Below are 23,558 nucleotides of genomic sequence, written 5' to 3'. Positions count from 1 at the left end.
GTGTCAGGGGGGGTGGCGGGTCGCGCTGACAGCTAACGTTTGCCGGCACAGCTGCAATTGGTTTACGGTTTCATGTGGATTTTCAGTTCTCTGCATTATAGCTGCGAACTTGCTCAGTTGCTTAAAGAGGCGCCTTCTGAGTTAGTAGCCCCGATGTTGCCTGCACTGTCCTGTACACATTAAGACATTTTGCTAACAAGTCCCCCCTCCATCAGTTAGTTTATCTGCTAGGTCGTCTTAGATTTACACCGTTGTATTACAAAGAGGCATGCAGACAGCAGTGACATCATAGCTTGGTGGAGAAGGGACGCGGCGTGTCCAGTTTGAATATATGCTCTACGTAACTGCTCGACACCCCCGGCCTGTAGTTCTCGTTTCTGGTGGCCACATGATGATTTAGGTGGTGTTATCCCTGATGTTAGCAACATCTTTGGCATTTTGTCATCACCCAAGCTAGACTGACCTTTAACCAGCTGATCACCTTTAAGTGAAACGCTACTTTTCACAGCTTTCCTCCGATTCTTTTTTTTCCGTTAACCAGTCAACTGTCTAAATTTATCTAAATTTATAACTGTTATTACTTTATTATCTAATTTATTCCTATCTTCTTTTTAATTATATTATTGTTGAACTTGTGGACACTATTAATGGATAACTGCAGTTAGCCCACGCAGTCATCACATTGGCCTTGTTAGTGTGTTAAGTATGAATTAAACATCCTGGCCCTTACTGAGCTCAAACCACTCATAACTAACACTGCATTAATGGCACAGATACAGATGCTACTACATATTGTCAAACTTAATCAGGTTATGGTTGTATAGAGAAATTGTGTTTTTGTTAGAATAAAAAAATTGTCCAAAAAGTTATCCATACAACTTTATTTATTTCCTCAGGTTTGATTGATATCTCTGATGTAGTCATGAGAAATCCTTCTGACAAACATAAGAGTGATAACATACCTTCCTTACAAAATAAAGAACATAATCGTGTATATATATTTTTAGAGAGATGGAAGATATTTGTACTTTGTGGCAATGGAATTATAAATATTAAATCATGGCATGGATTGAATATCGTCGTTGTCATAATGACTATCGAAGGAGCATCATTATAACAATTGCTATCCTTAGACAAGCATACAAACATATCCTGAGTTGGGAAAAACACAATAAATGTACTGACAAGTTTCTGTTTTTTAAAATAGTAAAACAGTAATTTTATTAAACAAAGCAGCGGCCTCACTAGATCTGCTTCGTGGTGATTGTGTCATTTCACATAGGTCAAGCTCGTTTCTACATCTACATTCTCTGTGAAGGCAGCTCACTCCTGGAATGCCACCACACACACACACACACACGCACACACACACGCACACACACACACGTAGAAAAGCTTCAAGTATAACCTTAAGGATGGGCTTGTTGCCTATCAGGTGTGGAAGCATTGATGTCCTGTCTGACCTGCCTGCTTGTTTTCCCCTATGTGTACGTTCAGTGTTGCTATTTTTGTGTGTGTGTGTGTGTGTGTGTGTGATGTACTTCAGAGGTATACTGCATATGTGCTTGTACTGGAGGTGGGTTTGTTATGTCTGCTCTAGTCTGTTGTCGTACACTTTTCTTTTCTCTTGCTATGTATTGCTTTTGTCTATACGTTGATGTAATTTCGACTATGAATTTTAATTACATTTCCCTCTTGAGATTTTCTCATTTTAGGTTGCCTTAAAAACATCTGGCCAGGGACAGATGGAAATTAGTCTCTCTGGCTAACTCTGGCTCACTGACAGTACAACTGTTGATTGGTGTGCATTGTCCCTGCCAAATAAATACATGCTTTGAGTTTTTTCAGACCATCGCACGTTTTCTCTTTGGTGTTGTTCGGGTCACCATTCAGTACGTGCTGTCTGCTTGAGAGTGATATATATATAAATATATTCATGGATGAGCCACATAATTGATGTGTAAATATTGTAAAAGAGATGGACAGGGTGGAGTATGAAAGGATTTGGGGGGGTGCTTAGGGAGATTGAGAAAGACTTGCAGAGGTTGTTAATCAGTTAGTGTCAGTAGGAATATTGGGGTTGGGAAACAGGTAATGTGTGCATGGCAGTGATGGCGTTTTTGAATGTCAATGAGTTAGAAAAGCAGATGGGGATGTTTTGGGGCGTGGCTGTGTTATGGTGGTGGAGCCTGTAACAACACTCTTCTGACTTGTAAAAACTGACCTGAAGTCTCCTTTTCTGAATGCAGAACACTTTAATTGCCTCTTACTCACAGAGAATTAGGTGATCAGCAGAGTTCTTTCCCATCCATCCATCCATCCATCCATCCAATCAGATTGCAGTTTAAGACTTGTCATTGTCCTCATCGTTGTTTTTTTCATATTCCGTGAAACTTTGGATGGCTTTGCGGCCGTTTGTATACAATACAAAAGGACTGTCTGGCACTGTCTTCACTCAGCAGTTTGGTCTCCACTGCCGTGACACATGAAAGGCACTAAACAAAATCGCTGTCTTTCACATAATGTAGCCGTGGCAGATGTTCACATCAGGCTGGTTTGAATGGGAGGGTACGATTTTGTGTCTGGGACTAAAACCCCTTGTGTTGGAAAGGGCAGTGAGCTCGAGTGACCTACGCTTAGATCGCAGTAGAGGTCCGTTGTGCAGCTGCTGCTCGGGTGCTGCTGCCCGTGACACGTTCCTTTGCTGCTACCATGGTGATGGGCATGTGCTGTTAGAGAGTCAAGTGTTTTGAAATGTTCCTTTTGAAAAGAAATTCAAGTATGAACACAAAGTATGTAGTAGTAATTCGAGTATGAACACAAAACATAAATTAGCGTTCAGTCTATACCATCATTCTCTCCACCTACTTTTCATCCTACACCCTTTTCATTCAGGAGGGATTTAATAAAAGAGCTGCCAGATCACAAATCTTATGGATATGAGATGCCACCTTTAATCAATCTGATGTAAAAGAGCGGTGTCTATCTATCTCTGTGTTATCTAACACTAACCCACTCCGCATGCTGATAGCGTGCAAAAGGATTTAATTAATACCAGAAATGACTCCTATACACTAAGAAACCTGATGTTGGATTATTGTATGTATGCAAAAGTGTATTTGCATACATACTGCAGGTCATTCTAGAGAATCAGAAGAAGATTGATGAGAAAAATAAGCCTTATTGTGAGATGGTAAAAGTTGGGCATGTGCTATTCTTCAATCTTTCATTTTACTTTTTGAATTAAATGTATTTCATTGTTTTAGAAAATGAACATTTTATGACTAATCATCCTATTTACTTATATTGAGAGGGATGGTGGATGGTTGCCTACAGCGCTCTTACAAGTATTGCGACTCCATTTACTTTGGAATTATGATATTTCTAAGTGCGTGAATGATTTCAAAAGATTTCCATAAAAATACAAACAAATCAGATTAAAGCATATCATGCAAAAGAAGAATGTGTAGCAACCATAGTGAAGACATCCTTTTTTCAATAACAAACCTTACATTAATAATAAGGCATCAATATGGCAGTTTAACAATGCAGTATCCATGAATGGAGTGCTGAATGTCATGAAAAGGACATAATACATTTAATCACTCACAGTGCAGCTTACACCATCACATAAATGCTCTTACAGCCTAAAGCAGCTGCTGCGTAACCCCCCCTCTGAGAAAAATTTAAATGATAAACCTGATCAAACCAAAACAAATCTGGTGCTCTCATCTACAGATGAGATGTATACAGTAGCAGTGAAAAGTTTGGACAAATATCCCTGTTCAATTCAATGAGAAAGTGTGTCCAAACTTTTGACTGGTACTGCAAGTAGTTAAGCTGGACATAGAGTCGCAATATCTCATTCATAGAATGGTAGGAAGTAGCTTTACATGAGGCGTGAAGCTGTAAACTGGGAATGCCAGTAAAAGACAAGCACTTGCCTTGTATGAGGCATTTTGCTGTAAGTGAAGAGCAAATATGATATGAAAAAGACCGAAAGTGATGCCTGAATCACTCAGTCATTCTTCCCTGTGATTTCCCCTCTCTCCTCCTCTCTCTGTGTGCCTTCAGAGACGCTTTAGTCACTATAATCCGCTGAGCGTTGCTTTAATCACATCTTCGTAGGTCTCCACTTTTTAATTAAGGCCCGTGTTTCAGCTCATTTCACTGCGCATATTTAGCGACCCGGTGGGGCGCCGAGGCATTCATCAGACAGACAGTCTGACAGAACAGCATCAGGCCGCTCCTGTGCACGGATTTTAAAGACCTTGATTGGGTTTGGAACCAAGGGCAGATGAAGGCGCTCACATAGGACTACAGACACAAAAAGATGTATTGCATTAAACTCCATTCATATTTACCGTAACATTCTATCTGGAAAACTGTTAGTTTAATGGCTTTTTTGTTCCTGATTTTAAATTGTTTATTAAGTGTGTTCTAAATAAATTGTTATTACTTGAATTACCGCCTGCCTCTCGGTGTAGTTTGCATATTTGAATTTTAAATTAAATGAGGCAAGACTCTTCAACCTGCACACAGAGCAGTGACATTAGATGCTGTAGAAGCAAAGGGCGAGTTTATGCACAGACATCATCTCTTTCTTAACTCATGTTCAGAATTACATGCTGCTTTCTGCTCACACTTTCCTTTTTGTTTCTTTATCTCCCTTTGTGTCACTCTTTCTCTCCCTCTCTCTCTCGCACTCACACACGCACACACACACACACACACATTGTGATCATCACACAGTCTTCCATTAACTTCACAGCGAGCGGTTTTCCATCTCCGTCAGATTGCTCTTGTTTGTCATCCTAAGCTCTGCCTTCAATCATGTTTGCCCACGCCTTTACAGCACATTGCCCGTTTAATTGGATCGAGAACCACGTTTTAAATATGTAAGAACGAGCTGCATAGTAATCAGAAATATTCAAATGAAGGACAGTGCTGTTAATTGACATTTCTTGGTGCGTTGGAAAGGACAGAGAGTTGCTTTTGTATGAAGGGTTAATGTCTGTTACCGAGCAAAATCATGAAAAGAAGTGTAACAGCATTTTCCCCTTCATTCTAGAAATAGTCTACCGTTGAACGTGTGTAGTGATATGTCTTTAAAGTGTATCGTCAAAATAAAGGCACTATTACACCGTTAAATTAAGAGCATTATACCACTGATTAAAAAGTAAATTTTGTGTGTGCCGATGATTCTGACACATTTTTCTGCTCAGAATCATTTCTCACACTGTGCACCATGTGTGCCCATCGACACTTTGTCAACCATTTTAAAACCATTTCAAACATGAGATCAAACATTATTGATCCGTGCAAAATCCGGTCATTGCTGCAATTACTAAGATCAAAGACGAGAGCACAGAGAACGAGCACATTATAACAAACAGGTTTGAAAAATAATAAGTAAATGTTATTTAAACTAGAAGGCTTATCCTTAATAAAATGATAATGTTGACTGTATATATGGCTAAAAATAAGTTAAAATAAAGGTTGCTTAAATATGTTCAAGCAACTGAAAACTGTCTCTTACACACCAAAAAATCCTAAAAATGCCTCATGCATTACAAAAACACCATTGATCAGGATATAACTATACATCAGACCTTCTCACTCTGCACTCTGTTTTCAGTCCTTTGAAGTGTCTGAACATTAATTATGGACCGTCTTAACGAAGGCTGAATATTGACGTCTCTACATCAGTTGAAATGCAGGAGTTGGTGGGTTTAAGGTCATCTCGATGGAGTCAAAGTTCACGCCACAGTGAGATGAGACCAGGCTCTTCTGAATAATGAAAGAACTGTCGCTGAATTCACCAGAGGTGAACTAAATAGTTCCCTCTAAATGCCCAAAGGGTAATGGGCTGTAGCGAGGAAAACAGTCCCATTATGTGCTGAGGAAGTATATCGAATGGATGGATGGATATATTTGTGCGTGAAAGTCATTTCTTATTTTGTGTTTTGTTTTTAATAAAAAATATTGATGCACATGATTCCACATTATTTTTATGTTACAGTAAATCGACTGACAGCTACAAAGGAAGTACATTTGCCTGGAGCCTACCCAGAGTCGGGAACACAAGGGACTGATGCACGCAGAGTGGATGGTTCTGCAAAGTTTGGACCCTTCCCACGTGTTTTGATACCAGGTAAGATGACATTGGTTAGACCAGCGAGTTGTAACCAGACAACATGTGTAGACCTTAAATGAGAGGTGTATGTCTGAATGAACACCTGCTCTAATTATACAATATCAAGTGTGGCTTTTGGTGTATTGTATTATCGAGGTCCTTGAGCATAGGGAGAACCCTGGAATTTATTAATAGAGATGGGAGACAGTTCAGTAAGGAAATAAGAGACAGATATGGATAAAGGGTAAACTGCTGTGAGAAGCAGAGATGGCAAGGGCTCAAATAGAAAGAGAATGCACACACCATAAAGCAGTGACTTATAACAAAGTGACAGAGTTCAAAGCAAGGACAAGTCCTCTAGTCCCCTACACACACACACACACACACACACACACACACACACACACACACACACACACATAATGGCTGACAGAGAAAAGGGTGATTCCATTTCTCTGAGCTGACATAAAGATCAGTGTTCTGTAGTTCAGGGGACCCTACTGAGCACGCTCACTGACACTTCCCAGCATCTCTGCCTCAGGGACTAGAAGGCCCTGCCTCTCATGCTCACACACACACACACACACACAGGCATGGAAATGACATAGGCCAAATATTGGTATCGTTGTGTGCTGCAGCTTCCCCTTGTGTTAGGAACCTGTGTGTATGAGCTTGCAAACCGTGTCTGCTGTGGTGCATGCGGGTGTATGACACTGCCCTTCTGCCTCATTGACAAATGCCAGCAAGGACCAATGTGTCAGTGTAATGTGCAAATGCCAGTCATGATATGGGAGAAGGGCAATTGCCATCACAGGGCTATGGAGTTAGACAGCTTGTGGCTTGAAAAAAAAGGAAGACATTTAGGTTTTCATTAATCCCAGATTCTCGTCGGTTTGGAGAAACAGACTTGAAAAACAAATAGGAGATCGACCTTAATGTGACTATTGAGACTCTGAGTGGAACTGACAATACGCGGTAGTTAGCAAGCTCACTTAATTGCAACGTTGTCCTTACCGAATGCCTTTGGACTGTAGATAAGCTTCATGTACAAAATGCTATGAGAAACTGACAGAGCACTGATGAGACATGTGCCACTGCTGTACTGAGGACAGAAACATGCATCCCTACAAGCTGAGCTTAGATCCAGCCAAGAGATTTTCTGTTATTTGTAGATCACATTTACGCAGCTGGAATTGTGACTCAACCTTTGCTTTTCTTTTATCTAACCGGATCTCTTTTTTGTAATCTTAACTGGATATGTAATGCAAAGCTATTTCCAATAGGAGCTAAACTAGATCTCAAAAAAAGCTCAACATGGCCAGTTTAAGGCCACTGCTTTTAGTTCTAAAAGATGTTTATGCTTTAGATTTTGTAAATACCTATTATGACACAGCAAAGAATGTTGTATAAGTCTCCCACCGCTACTTTACATTCCTCCGAAACTAAAAGAGTTATTCCGAAAACCTAGTGAAAGTACTTCTCAGCTTTAAAAAAACAACTGAAGGTGCCTGTGTAGTGTATTCATGAACTACGCATCACCTCTTGGTTATTAACAGGAAAATATTGCAATCTTTTTGAAACTTCTCCGTTCAAAATGACTTCACACATTATGTGCTTTTAGGCGTATTATGGTGATATTGACTTTATCGCTGTTTCTTTCTAAGCATCAACAAAGGGGCATTTGCAGAGCTTTGAAAGCAGTTCAAATGAGGTTTCTTTGAATGCACAGTTCATACTGCGAGTTTATCAACATGTTTGAGGCACAACACGCCAGCAAATGTGTAATATTTGTCTCCACGCAGATTTGCATCTACTTTTCATGTATAAATGTTTCCAGGCTTATATATTTATATGGATATGCATATCAAAACAGAATTTGGGTCAACATTGTAATTTTGTTTGTTGTCCCCATATGGTCAATGGGTCTCGGTAAAGGGCTGAGTGTACACACACATACACATACACAGGTTCCCCTGGAGACCCGTACATATAGGCGACATGTTGGCACTGATGAGGGCAGACAGCAGCCCCCCCTCACATAGACAGGCCCAGACAGGATGGCTTGGTGCCAGCAGCAGCTAGGAGGTGTGTGTGTATGTGTGTGTGTGGGTGTGGGTGTGTGTGCGTGCGTGTGTTTCCGCTCTGCCCGCCTCTAGTGCCCTGCTGGGAGTCAGGCTCAATGTTATAAACAAATAAGCAAGAGGGAATGGGACAAACAGAAACAAAAAAATCATCATTCCATCTATCCGACGTCTCATATTGTGTCTCTTTTCTGAAAAATGAAAAAGTGCAAAACCACAGAGGATAAAAGAGACAAAGTGAAGGCTGAGAGTTTGTTTCAAGTCACAAGCCGAGGCCCTTTTCTCAACCGTATGTCTTATGGTCGAGAAAAGGTGTGTGTGGGAGTGCTTGTGTGTGTGTGTCAGTCTCCCAGATCCTGGACCTCTGGCGGTTTGAATGAGACTCGAGCAGCAGGCAGAGGCCTACTTCTAACTAAGACAGGGTCAAAGAGCAAATGAGGGAGAAGACTGACATTCTGTCTCTTCACAGCTGTTTTCCCACATACACACATACCTGCGAACACTACGTGAGCCACACAGACCCAGCACACCATCAGATGTTTCACCTTTTTATTTCTCTCCCTGTTTTCACTTTCCCAGCATCTATGGGAAACGACAGATGGACAGGAGGGGAGGAGGGCAGGAGGAGAGGAGGGGAGGAGAGGAGGAGAGGAGGAGAGGAGGAGAGGAGGAGGAGGGGAGGAGCAGAGGAGAGGAGGGGAGGGGAGGAGGGGAGGGGAGGAGAGGAGAGGAGGAGAGGAGGAGGAGAGGAGGAGGGGAGGAGCAGAGGAGAGGAGGAGGGGAGGAGCAGAGGGGAGGAGGGGAGGAGGGGAGGAGGAGAGGAGGGGAGGAGGAGAGGAAGAGGAGAGGAGGAGCAGGGGAGGAAGAGGAGGAGAGGAGGAGCAGGAGGGGAGGAAGAAGAGGAGGAGGAGGAAGAGGAGGAGAGGAGAGGAGGAGCAGGAGGGAGGGTCGTAGAAACCTACCCCAGGAAGAGAATCAACAACGTTATCTTTGTTCTCTTCTTTCTTTCTTAAATGTTGAATTCAAAGGTGTGTTGAATGTAAATCTTGTGCCGCAGTGTGCTGATCTGCAGAGGAATGTGCCACATGCTCAGGAACTCATCCCAAACACACGAATGGGACTAAATATGAAGTAAATTCAAAGAGAACGGCCAGAAACCTTGGTGCTGTGGCTCTGGTGAGCAGAGCTGTGAAATAGTTTGATGGGTGAGATTCCATTGTGAATGTGGCCTTGTGCTGTCGAGGGGAATAGAGGAAGTGTTAGAAAGAGCAAGGCCTTCAGATGTGCAAATAAACCAGTTGAACAGTAAGTAAGTGATGCTTTTAACTGGCGACGATGTTGGAACGGCAAATATTTCATACCTACATTCTCAAAAGACATTTTGTTTATAATCATCTTAGAATTTCAAACGTTGCTTAACCACGTGTGGGTGTTATGATACATCGTTTTGCAGTTTTATTAATAGATCATAATTTGTTTCCATTTCTATCCGTGATGATGTCACTGCTTTCATGTCACAGCTGTCCATATACACTTTTCCAATCTGTAATTAAGATAATCTCTGCACTGAAAGCCCTAAAGATTTTTCTAGTGCAGTTTTATTATTCCTTTAAAGAAATTATAAATCATAGAAATGCAGTAAATCAAATGGTTTTGAATATTTTTTCCTTCAATTTTGCTTAATGAACCATCTTTGACTTCTGTCTTTGGCCCAATGGTGAATCAAAAAGCTGTATGCTGTTTTATTCAATGATTGTGCGACCTTTGGATGCAAGTTGAAATGCAGAAATAGTATGAAGTACATATACTTGAAAATGAGAATTTCAAAAGGAGGTTTTTCAAATCAACTGTGGTGAGGGGGTGGGGTTGCCCCAAAGGCCTCGCCTTGATCGAGGGTGGAGGTTTATGCACTGAGCTGATATTTTGGTTCTCTCTCTCTCTCTCTCTCTCTCTCTCTCTCTCTCTCTCTCTCTCTCTCTCTCTCTCTCTCTCTCTCTCTCTCTCTCTCTCTCTCTCTCTCTCTCTCTCTCTCTCTCTCTCTCTCTCTCTCTCTCTCTCTCACACATATGCAAACACTCACGCAGTCAGAATGATATGGGGGGGTTCTTCCCACAGATGTGATGGGGGATCATTTGTGTGCATGTGGTAAACGAGTCCTCTTGCCACACACACACACACGCACAATCCCACTGCCAGCCCTGCGCTGTCTGCCACGGGTGTCAGTACATCTAAAAGGTCTCCACATAAATGGGATTAATGCAGTCTCTCTCCCATCGGCAATCATTAAGCATTCTGTTTAAAGCGCAAACACACACAAAATAAACGCACTTCCACTCTCCCCTGCTGCAGTAAATTATTCAAAGAAGAAAAAAAGAGACACTGAGATGTGGGGGGAAACACCAGTGACTGCTCCAGGGGGGTGAGGGGGGAGAGGGGGGGGGGGGGGGGGGGGGGTGATTGGAGAGGCGAATAAATAGGAATACAAGGGGAAAGAAGGAGAACATGAAAGAATTGTTTTAGAGCCGAGCAGAATGCAAGCGGCTTTGTCATTCAGGAGTGATGCCGCTTTCTTTTTTCACCCTTTCCCATTTCTCCGTCCTCTCACCCGTCTCCTTCTCTCCTGACGTGTTCCTCCCTCTTTCTTCAACGTTCTCCTCCCACCTCCCTCCCAGTTTAAAATCCCTGCTCGCTTTTTGAAATACGTTAATAACTATTGACTTCCCACTGAGAGAGGGCTTATTTTCTTCTTTTTTTCAAATTGTAAAACTTTTGAAACCAGGCATAGTTTTAAGTCCTTGACTACTGCAGATAGTCGGTAGTGTGGATCTCATGGAAACAAACGATTCAGTCATAAGGGACGAGGAAAAGAGCTTTGGAATATTTAGAATTTGACTTAATGAATTGTATTTTGGGAATTCAAAGGTGTTTGGTAATAGTATGAGGGGTGTGAAGACAACAAAGCTGAATGCATTTATTGAGGTTCTTCATTAGATTTAGTAGCTTGGATTTTACAGGCAAGGCCGTTCCATCGCAATCAATGAGTTTGTATAATTGTAAAAAAAGTGAGGATTACTCTCAGATGGTATCGACATTGCTTCAGTCTCAAAAGGAATATGAATAATGTGTTTGATGAAAATGTAATGAAAGGAAGCCCCGCTAAGTTCTCTCCTTACTGCTATTCAAACATACCACCTCTGTCTAATAAAGGCGTTGAGCCCCTGCAAGCAGACGCAGATAACTTAGTCAAACTAAGTTTGTTTTTAATTACTATATTATTGCATGTGGTGTATTTGATTAAAAGAAGCACAGTTACTAAGGTAATACACAAGCTTTAATAACTGTGTTTTCTTTAGAGAACCAGTCTTTGTGCCTAATGTGTTCATCTGCAAAAAAGAAAATCCTAAAAATATACAGTGCCATGCTAGTTCATCACAGCTGCATTATTCCTATTACAAACATAAGGCTGACAGTTTGAACAAGTCTGTACTTAAATGTTGCTTCTTTCTGTATTTTTCTAATTAGTTTATGTTTAATATGTAGCCATGATCACTGCTATCGTTATTGTTGCTATTGTAATCTGAAATGGTTAGCACTTAAAAACACAATACAGTAACACAAAAATCTAACAAGGGATCAGTTTTTAACAATATGCCATGTAAATCTACTTTTGGTTTGGCCTTGATAGAGGAATGCTGGTGCATAATGAACCGCTCATTTGCCTTTCCTAGAACATTTCTTTTAACATTTACACTTTCTATTCCTCAAAGCTCAGCTGACCGTGACAGTAAACTACTTCTTGCATAAACAAAACATTTTGTATGGGAACATAAAAACTAGCTAAAAAACAATAACAATATGGTTAAACCAGTTAAAAAAGTTATGTCTTAAACCACAATTCAATTTGTATTTAGACTTTTGAGGTCACAATTTAATGATCAACTAAGATGATTTTTTTTATTTTCTTTCTACTTTTGCTTCTTTTTTAATATTGCTTTGGGTTATCTTTGGGTCCACATACTGTACTGTCTCTCCTTGTCTTCCCCCTTCCCCCTTTCATCAAAGTGAATGAACAAGTAGACGTTCTGATTAACTTTACATGTAATATGCAGTCCCACTGATATGGAAGACATGGAAATAATTCCTACTTTTTTTCCAATTAGCTATGACTTTGCTGTGGTTAATTACATTCCTCTCGGTTCAAAAGCCAGATAGTTCTTAGACTTCTAAGTCTAGATATATATTCCACTTATCTGTCTAACTGTTATTTATGAAGCCTCAAGATGAAACAGCAGAACTCCTTTTCTGCTAATACAGGGCTTCCGGTCAGATTTTAAATCATTGATGGGAATGAAAAGCATGTATATTTCTAAGCAAGTGTCGACCCGGGTCAAAGGTTGTGTTACATGCTGGTTCTCCTCTACTGTAGACCATCAAATCAATCAGAACACTCCTGAAAGTAGCCCCAGAGTTGAGCAAAAGTAGATACCTTGAGTTGAGGAAGCATTGTGAGTCCTGTCCATGACAACCAGAGTCTCCAGCTGTGGGCTTTGATGAAATGTAGTGAATATATATGTGTAGTAAATAATAAGTGATGGGGCTGTAACATCACACCTTCCTCTCATTTCCATCTCTCTTCCCGTTCTTTTCATTCATAAGTAATGGTACACAGTGAGACTCATCAATAACCTAAAGCACTACTCTGTGGAAAAAGATCATGCTCATGTTGTCATTACCCCCAATATGTATCACTGCACGCCATCATATATCTGTGATATCTGTGTGCAGGCTAGCATGTTTGTGGTGTGTGAAGGAGAGCCAGAGGAAGAGAGCCAATGACCCAGGATTGAAGTTCTCCTCATTCATATTTTATTGTAAATGAACACACATGGGTAAACATGGTGAATGTGAAGATTTCTTTGTTAACATCAGCGGATCATGACTCATTGAGGCTCGGAGCTTTCTCACCCTCTGGAGCAGATATTTACTACGACATCGTGTCCATGTGATAACCGTGTTTGTTCCCAAGCATTGTTTGATTCACAGGATCAAATAAGTACCAAATAAGGGGGTCTTGGTCTGGATGGAAAGCTCTACAAAGTACTTGGACATTCTTGTTTACGACCAATAATCAACCTTTTTTCCTTTGGACCACATCTCCCTACGTTACTTTACCACGTACCTTTTACGCTTTAACTCAATAAGACAATAATCAGAGCGCTGACAAATTACCGCTTAGCTAAGAGAACAGGACACAGGGAGATAAGAAGATGCTGGCATATCTATTATTATAATAATAAGGCAATCTTTCCTGGTCCAAATGCAGGTGGTTCTCCATCAGGCCGTAAATATTTGCAATCCCCAGAAAATGCTTGTGTTGGTTGCTTTTTTATGTGTTTTGAAAATCCTGAAAACTTACCAATTTTGACAAAAGTTTTGCAAAAGCTTGACTCACAGTAAATGATTTCACAAGATAGTGACATTAACGTAAGATGCTGAACCATTTGAATGAATGGCCCCCTTCATTCAATCACTCCTAATGGTTGTGCATTTCAGATCACTGTCATCTCACTAACTGGGGAAGCAAATGCTAAACGCTGATTCCTGTTGATGTGTCCTTGAGCAAGAAACCGGACGCCATGCCTTCTGGGATGGTACAATTAACTTGATTAGATGTTCATCGTCCTGTTAAAACATGCACATGTATGCACATCTCAAAACACATCTTTAATTATATGGCCACTTAATATAACCAGTGAGCACTTTACATTTTTTAGAAAATAACAAAACATAGAAAAAAGAGACTTTCTCTTTCATAAACAACTGCCTTTTGCGAACATTAGTGAATAGAAGTTCTCCGGCTTCACATTAGACGCATTGGTGGTCGAGGGGTTAGAATCAGAGCGAGTACTTTGAACATATTAATTAATAATCCATGGCTGGGTTATTACTGTATGCGGGATTTCTGGCCCCTATTACTGTAGATGAGTCGAACCAGAGGGCATCATGGGAAAGGATGAAGGAAGATGACACACTTCTTCTTAACTATAAACACATTAAAATGAAATGACTCCATTTTTTTCATTCAAATCTATCGTCAAACTTTCTTATGATAGCTCATGGACTTAATGCTAAAACTATTTCCAGAGTTTACTGGTGGTTCAAATGTTTTTATTCTACTTTATGAAGATTGTCTTTAATGTCTGTTCGAAGATGACGCTCTTAGATAACCGTTCAGTCCTGAATTTACTATCAAATCCATCAATATGCTATGACAATCTTCTTTTTTAGTCAATATGCGATGTCATTCGGTAAAGTTTCTATCCGATTTGCGATCCCTTTTTCACAAACACCTTTCCGGATCTAAAAACACCTCAGCCTTACCCTTCACAAGATAAACACACATCTTGTAAGAAATCGTCAAATGCAGCCCATTACCCCCATATCACATGGAAAAACACCTTGAAGCCACCACGCCACTATAGCCAATTTCATTTCCATATGCTTATGCTAATTACCCTGAAATAATCAAGCTAATTTAGAAAGATGCAAATGTGTTTGAGGTTGGGTTCATTAGTAAAGGGGGAAAATGAATGTGTGTGTGTGTGTGTGTGTGTGTGTGTGTGTGTGTGTGTGTGTGTGTGTGTGGGGGGAAGAGAGAGAGAGAGAGAGAGAGAGAGAGAGAGAGAGAGAGGTGGGTTCCATTGTGCTGTAATGGAGAGCAGAATATGTGCCTAAAACTGCATGGAAGACACCGGCCGTGCCTCTTCTATCCTCTTACCCAAAGTGCTCGGGGAGTTTGCGCTCCTGTCACGCTTGCTGTTACTAAGCAACCAAAAAAGGTGCGCTGCGATGACAACGATGAGGAAGTTATGGTAACTTAGCAGAAAGCCGCACTGACTAAAGTAAACAAACAAAAAGGCAAAATAAAGGCAAATGGATTTCGAGCAGCATAAATCCCTCTCAGTATATTTACTACTTGATATGCGTGACTTCTTAACAGCGTGCTGTAACGTGCTTCAACGGAAAAAGGTGAAGCAGGTAAAACTTTACAAAGTCATCGTAAAGCTGGGGGAAGCTGTTAATCATTCATAATTTTAGATGCAATAAAATGATTAAACTCTCCATATATTTACTTTATTGTTTTTTTATATAAGAAAGAAAATATACATCTCCGGACTGTGATCAGCGTTTCCTCGTAATGTGACATGTGGTGCATGCTGCAACCTTCTGAAACTATTTACTTAACTTCATGTGCACATCCGCTACACCCGTAAAAAGATGTGCTTGGGAACTGATGTTGAAATCTTGTGCAGCCGATGTTGCTTCCTCCCTTTTTATTGTGCCAAACGCCGTTCTACGTTGACAACAGTAGATTTGAGGGAGACAAAAAACATTTAAACCCTTCTTTAAGTCAAAAGTGCACAACGGACGCACAAATTCCTACACGACAAAACTTCAACTTAAATATCTGTTACATTGCAGAAGGTTTCTGCAGTTTCTGTGGCAGGCTTATGTAATGAGATGAGACCTATATGTCTCTATTAATTAAACATCTTAATATCCCTTTGCCCGGCTTCACTAAGAAGCTGGATACTAGGACACCATTATCCTCATTGTAGTAGAGCCCTAGTGTGTTCACACACACACAGATACAGTCGTTCTCTGCCTGGTCCCAAAAGGCCGGGCTTCGGTGCCACTAAAGGTTGTAGTAATTAAAAAAACTCATCTTCTAGTTGTGACGAACATGATGGATTTGTACTACCAGAGCAGTAAGGCATAACTCCTACAACCCAAAATGTGTCACTTTCTTTTCTCTCCCACCTAATGCTTTGCTGTGATATGATATCTTGACAGAAATGACAAAACTGACTTATTTTTATCTTGCCAAGATTTTTTTTTACTTTCATGATGACAGACAGAAAACAAAAAACATGAAGTTGTGATAATACGGTTCAACTCGAGCATCACGAAATTTGGGCCAAAACCGAGCCAGAACCAACTTTCAACAGGAATATCCTGTACTCATCACAAACATGAACGCTTCACACTCATTCAGCGATGGTCTTGGCTACAATCTCCACTTACCAGTTTGAAAATGCTCTAAACACAACTTCAACAAGTAAGAAAATATGTCCAGAGAATCTGCACAGGGGGGTGCTTATGGACACTTAAGGAGCTCCGCTCTGTACAGAGGAGCAGGGAGGAGTGTATGGAGAAGCAGGGAGTACAGAGGAGCAGGGAGGAGTGCATAGAGGAGGAGTGCACGGAGGAGCAGGGAGGAGTGTATGGAGAAGCAGGGAGTACAGAGGAGCAGGGAGGAGTGTATGGAGAAGCAGGGAGTACAGAGGAGCAGGGAGGAGTGTACAGAGGAGCAGAGAGGAGTGCACAGAGGAGCAGGGAGGAGTGCACAGAGGAGCAGGGAGGAGTGCACAGAGGAGCAGGGAGGAGTGCACAGAGGAGCAGAGAGGAGTGCACAGAGGAGCAGGGAGGAGTGCACGGAGGAGCAGGGAGGAGTGTATGGAGAAGCAGGGAGTACAGAGGAGCAGAGAGGAGTGTATGGAGAAGCAGGGAGTACAGAGGAGCAGGGAGGAGTGCACGGAGGAGCAGGGAGGAGTGTATGGAGAAGCGGGGAGTACAGAGGAGCAGGGAGGAGTGCACGGAGGAGCAGGGAGGAGTGCACGGAGGAGCAGGGAGGAGTGTATGGAGGAGCAGAGAGGAGTGTACAGAGGAGCAGAGAGGAGTGTATGGAGGAGCAGGAGGAGTGCACAGAGGAGCAGGAGGAGTGTATGGAGGAGCAGGGAGGAGTGTATGGAGGAGCAGAGGAGTGCACGGAGGAGCAGGAGGAGTGCACGGAGTAGCAGAGAGGAGTGTATGGAGGAGCAGAGAGGAGTGTATGGAGGAGCAGAGAGGAGTGTATGGAGGAGCAGAGAGGAGTGTATGGAGGAGCAGAGAGGAGTGTATGGAGGAGCAGGGAGGAGTGTATGGAGGAGCAGGAGGAGTGCACGGAGGAGCAGAGAGGAGTGTATGGAGGAGCAGGGAGGAGTGTATGGAGGAGCAGAGAGGAGTGCACGGAGGAGCAGGAGGAGTGCACGGAGGAGCAGGAGGAGTGCACGGAGGAGCAGAGAGGAGTGTATGGAGGAGCAGAGAGGAGTGTATGGAGGAGCAGGAGGAGTGTATGGAGGAGCAGGAGGAGTGCACGGAGGAGCAGAGAGGAGTGTATGGAGGAGCAGAGAGGAGTGTATGGAGGAGCAGGAGGAGTGTATGGAGTAGCAGAGAGGAGTGTATGGAGGAGCAGAGAGGAGTGTATGGAGGAGCAGGAGGAGTGCACGGAGGAGCAGAGAGGAGTGTATGGAGGAGCAGAGAGGAGTGTATGGAGGAGCAGGGAGGAGTGTATGGAGGAGCAGGAGGAGTGCACGGAGGAGCAGAGAGGAGTGTATGGAGGAGTAGGGAGGAGTGTATGGAGGAGCAGAGAGGAGTGCACGGAGGAGCAGGAGGAGTGCACGGAGGAGCAGAGAGGAGTGTATGGAGGAGCAGAGAGGAGTGTATGGAGGAGCAGGGAGGAGTGTATGGAGGAGCAGGAGGAGTGCACGGAGGAGCAGAGAGGAGTGTATGGAGGAGCAGAGAGGAGTGTATGGAGGAGCAGGAGGAGTGCACGGAGGAGCAGGAGGAGTGTATGGAGTAGCAGAGAGGAGTGTATGGAGGAGCAGAGAGGAGTGTATGGAGGAGCAGAGAGGAGTGTATGGAGGAGCAGGAGGAGTGCACGGAGGAGCAGAGAGGAGTGTATGGAGGAGCAGGGAGGAGTGTATGGAGGAGCAGGAGGAGTGCACAGAGGAGCAGAGAGGAGTGTATGGAGGAGCAGGAGGAGTGCACAGAGGAGCAGAGAGGAGTGCACAGAGGAGCAGGGAGGAGTCAGAAGCTTCTTGATGGCAGCCATCTTTGTTTTGTGGCTCGTGTTTGTTCCCATCTGGATCCCACACGGTGACATTAAGGTCACGTTTGGTTGTATCATGAAAAGTTGACGAGTGTCAATTGAAAGGTGATCCGTTGAAAGCATCCAGATTGTCTCCTTCAGTTTGGAATAATTCATCAGTCTAAAACTCTTCCCCTAATGTAACCCATCGTTAAACAATCACAGCTTGTTAGGCCTCTTGTTTGTTAATCAAGCACTTGCTTGTTAACTCAGAGATGAGATAATAGACCTCCAGTGTGTGTGTATAATTTTGGGGGCTGTCTATCTGCCTGATTGTTTATTGCTTTTAAATTTCAGTCGCTGCTGCAGCGGCTTCTCTAATTGGTTTGTTTGCATTGCCTAGCAACATCCCTGAAGTTTGACTCAGTCAGGAGTTGGATGTGTTTTCCAATCAGTTATTTATATTTTTGTTTTTCGATTTGTCCGTCTCCTAAAATACTTTATACGTTTTCTGGGTTCGGTTTACAGAATCAGTGCTTTGCTCTGCCAAAGAATAAAAACAAGGTGCTTACAGTGAGACAATCCCACTGTTGAATTTTATGGTCATTCTCTTTTCTTTTTTAAATCTCTTGTTTTCCTCTGGTTTGCATCTACAATTCCATTTTAATCTAACAGGCTGCATTTCATTGTGCACTGGCTTTAACCATGAACTCACATGATGTGGCACACTTGCTATTCAGTTTTTCCGTTTTGCCTCTTGTGTTCGGGAAGGTGAAGGAGTACGCACGTTGTACAAAACGCAATCCACCCAGATTATCAATCTCCTCAACACCGACATCAAAGGTGGAGAAAGCCTCCACGTTACGCGTCAGCCTACGTAACCTTAAGTCCTCAATCCTAAAACAAGGGAGGGTTTAGGGGGATTGCTAAGTCCCCTTCATAGAGAAAACAGTGTTGAAAAATCCATGTCAATGAATGCATCAAACATGATCAGTCCGGATTGTATCAGTATTATCTAATATGCCATTCAATGAACACAGAAACTGAGTCCAAGAGGGAGCAGGAAAGCAAAAGAAATGTCTTGGTTTTTGCAATCATTTCACTAGGAGCCAATGGGCAAGTATGCCGCCTCCGTTAAGATGCTTTGAGGCCTTCACTGGCTGAATGGTTACACCAGAGCGTTTTAATGTTGCAGCAGGTAATTCATGGCGCATTGGCCTAAAGCCGGCCGCAGAGCAATGCCAGATGATAAATAACATGGATTTAGTCAATGATGTCTGTTCTTGTCAGCAAAGCCCTTTTCTCTCTCTCAGGATTTTGTTTTTCTAAGAGGCTCTTAGTGGAAAATTGTCATGTTTTCATGTCAAAGGCGTGCTTTTATCTGTTTGCTTTCCATGGTGCTTAAAGTTGTTTACAGTGCCAGGGGCGCTTTCAGTCTGTGTGTGTGTGTGTTTGTGATAGAAACACCTCACTATGGATGATGCAAGAAGGAGGAAATCTGACATCTGAGCTGTATCAAGTACAGAAATGCTCTGTGCCAAACACAGGACACATTTAGCAGTGGCCAACTTATCTTTGATCACGAAAAGCGGCCATTGATTCTCAGCCAAATGTTGACATGAAATGAGTCAAATGTGTAGATGACCTTTCTGAGTCTCCCAGAGCGGCGCAGGGGCCAGGTACAAAAGCTGGAAGAGTATGTGGTGGAAATTATTCCTCTTTGACATTTCAGAGACCTCGGCACACCTTTTTAACATTCCAGTCAAGGCACGAAGAGAAATGTCACCTTTTTTATTTACTTGAGGGAATGCAGCAATTAAACGTGACTTTAAGGCCGGGCCATGATAGTCTTCTCCACCACTGCCGTGCTCCTGAGCCCACACACACTAGCAAAGACACACACACACACATTATAGGAATGACCCCTCATCATATAAGTGACATTTTAAATATTGCTGATTCTCGACCTTGTTGAGTTAACCTTTCTCACACAGGCAATTTAGAATTATTCTCTGTAGCTTTCTGAACTAACTGAACTGACCTGTGGAACCAGGGTTGGACTTTAGTTTTTCTTCGAGGGAATACTCATTCTTCACCTGTAAGCCGTCCCGGGACGTTCCACTGCCATGTCAGCGGGAACAGCAAGGAATGGCTATTCCTATCTTCCACAACTGAAACTATTGTGGGAGTAAGTTTGCAGAGGGGCTTCCATGACAAATAAACCCTCTCACATTTTGTGTGTGGAGTCAGAATCTGCAATAACTGTAGACTTACACGCACTATTGAAACCACAAAATAACCATTCTTCTGCAAACACAGTGTAGTGTACTGTTTGTGTTGTCAAAACAACAACAGGGGGGTACAAGGAGGTTAAGGTCTTGCCCAGTGGCACAGAAAGTGAGTCTGGAGAAGACTAGTTCTGAGGGAAATAATCATTAATCCGTAGATAGCCGTTCATTTTAATTCTTTCAGATGTCTTTTAAAAAGCAGCTTTTTACATCTTCAAAAATACATCATCCCAGCAGCACTTTGTTACATGTGTGAGCTGAATATTCTACTCATCTGCTTTGACATAAGTTTGCTATATGTACTGTAACACATTCTAAAACTGGTCTAAAATGTAAGTTAAAAATCATGAATAATAGGCAGCATTTAATACGACTTCATTTTATATATATATATATATATATATATTTTTCTCTCATCACAACCCAAGCAAATCCCACACCAGAGTTTATTTTAACTGCAAAGATTCCCGATCATCCAATGATGCTTGTGTTATCTTATTGTTGTCTCAGTCCCCCTTTCCATTATTGTTATTGTTAATGCCTTAAAGTAATCAATTCATATCTTATTAGTCACCATAAATGATGTTATTAATAATAATTACACAATAGATTACAGAAGACATGGTTATTATCTCAGTGACAACAGAGGCTTTGTTAGGTTTAGGGTCCAGAACAGTGAGACGGTTTGTCCCACATTATATAAAAATGTACAACTTTTTTCTCAAAAATAACTGATGCAACATATTAACTTGGACAGGAAACGTCTCTTGAGCACTGGGGATATTCATTTCTACCCCCCCCCCCCCCCCCCCCTCTCTCTGTAATTAGGGCTTTTTCAGTATTTCCAGCAATGTTTTCATCAGTGTATAGCTTAGCCAGCCCCGGCTGAGGGCGGGGGGCGGGGGGGGGGGGGGGGTCCTCTGTGGCTTTTAATAGTTCTCATCTCTCCCCTGGACTCTCCTTTAATTGCTGTGCTCTGCCTGCAGGGTCGTCATTACTCTGATCAAGTGCAACTCTGTTTTTCACTGATTTTCATGAATATTATTTTCTAAAACAACTGCTTTGAGGTTTTTCAAGCAGGAGATCAAATCGGATCACCTACTCCTATGTAAATGTAAGAGTGTTCTTGGCATTAGCAGGACACAATATATTTAATATGCAGGGCTTTCAAGTCTTCAATAAATCCGACACCCCAAACACTTTGAAGTGTTTTTCTTTTGCTTTAATCAAGTGAAATGCCTTTTGAGGTTTTGACAGTCACTGCTGGGGTCAGAGAGCACAGATTAGTTCTGCAACTAATCGAGATGGTAGCTCCCAAAATCCTCATGTTTGTATCTTCCTGGTAAAATGGAGCTCGGTTCCCCAGGCCTTCCTTTCTAATTGCTCTGGCCTGTCTCTCGGGTTATTATTGCTCGGATGAAGCGCAACTCTATAATAGTCCTGATTATCCACTAAAAAAGAGGTACTGAAGTTTACAGTGTTTGTAGGAATTATTACCAGTTTCATTTGGAGAACGTTTCATTCTCTCGTGGAGGAAACAACTGCTGAATCCGACAAGCAAGGCAATTAGAAAAGGTTAAATCACATCATGGATATTGGCAAATACAACACGGAAATAGATGTGTCCCATCAAGATGAATGAGTTGTGTCCACTTCCCATTTAAATCTTGACTTAAGCTGGTTATTTCGAATGAAACATGTTTTAAAGCAATATGTGGAGACAAATTGAAGAAATTGAGTTGTAAAAGATATGAGTTGTTTTACGTATAGGATCTGCTCAGGTCCACCATGGGGACTTCATACTGGGGGCTAGTCTCTGCTCAGAGTGCACTTGCTCTTGCAATTCAAAGATATTCCTTTCAACATAACCTATTGATTGCTTGCAGATAAATAATGTCAACTCCTGGCATTTGAGATCACATAAAGATATATCGACAGAATGTGAAGGTGCCATATTTGAGGCCCCTTACAAATAGTATATGCCATGTATTAAAATATGTCAACATGATAAGAATCTTTGAACTCAGGAGGGAACAGACAGATCTTTACATCAAGGGGAACCTAAAGCACAATGAAGACGAGGAGAAGAAGAGTCAATTATAGATGATAAAGATTGTTTAATTCATACACTATTTAGCATATAAACAGCATAAGTAAGTGGACTCGAAGTCGATTCATCACTCCTGCTTTAAAATATTTGTGACATGTTGTTGCCAATTGGTAGTCGGTTGCATAAACTTGGTGTAATGTGCAATCTACCATGCAGGAGATGTCAAAGTAGATCTTCATATCTGGAGAGGCGTACTTGTACTTGTCTCACCAGTGTGGTTCTGGATGCAGATTTTAAGGACCAATACTCTTCATACTATCTCCTGAACATAAAATCCGCAGAACCAGACGGGATCACACCAAGACCAGCAGTTTGATCCGCTGGATCTTCTAGTGCATGTGTATATACGCTCGGGCAAGACACCCCGGATGTGTGAATGTTGCTTGAAGGGTGCATTAGTTCATAATGTATGAACAGGTGTATATAAGTGTCATAGGTATCAATAACTGTTTGAATTGGTTCTTGCATCATGTGGCTTTCCATATGGATAATGTACCGTTTGCTATTGCAAGTTTTGTGCTTGAACGTTATATTTTCTTCTTAATTTGTGCTCACTTCATTATCAGAGGGGGAAATAATACACATAAACAAATGTTAACAGTTGACATTTAACGTGAAGAAGAAATATTTAATATGAGCTAGGGCTGCAACAACGAATCGATGAAATCGATTAAAATCGATTATTAAAAGCGTTGGCAACGAATTTCATTATCGATTCGTTGTGTCGCGCGACTATTATGTTTGAGTATTAAAAGAAAGTTGCGCGCTCCGCGCAGAGCTGAGAAAAAAAAAGTTGAGCGCTCGTGCAGCAGAACAGAAGAAAAAAAGCTCCGGCCAGCAGAGCGTTGCTAAGAAAAATAAATAAAAAAGAGCAGAGCTGAGGTAAAGGAAAGACCATCGGAGAGACCCTTAATACTGTTCTGAAACATGCGGAGGCAGAGAAACCAATGCGACCTAAATCCTCCCAGGTATTTCACACTGAAATGGGGGGTGCGGGTCCTAGCGGGCAACGGGGGGGGGGGGGGGGGGGTGC

General features: G+C 42.0%; 1 long non-coding RNA gene across 1 annotated transcript in view; it reads left to right on the top strand.

Moving 5' to 3' along the window:
* Window positions 1–23,558, top strand: part of LOC134132868 (uncharacterized) — a 59,991-nt gene that overhangs the window by 6,007 nt on the left and 30,426 nt on the right. The window contains exon 2 of the long non-coding RNA XR_009957061.1: window positions 6,023–6,154. This is a non-coding gene — a long non-coding RNA (uncharacterized LOC134132868). The remainder of the gene's footprint in view (window positions 1–6,022; window positions 6,155–23,558) is intronic.

This window comes from Pungitius pungitius, chromosome 11 (genome assembly GCF_949316345.1).
Source record: "Pungitius pungitius chromosome 11, fPunPun2.1, whole genome shotgun sequence".
NCBI lineage: Eukaryota > Metazoa > Chordata > Actinopteri > Perciformes > Gasterosteidae > Pungitius > Pungitius pungitius.
This window is presented reverse-complemented; position numbering and strand designations above follow the sequence as displayed.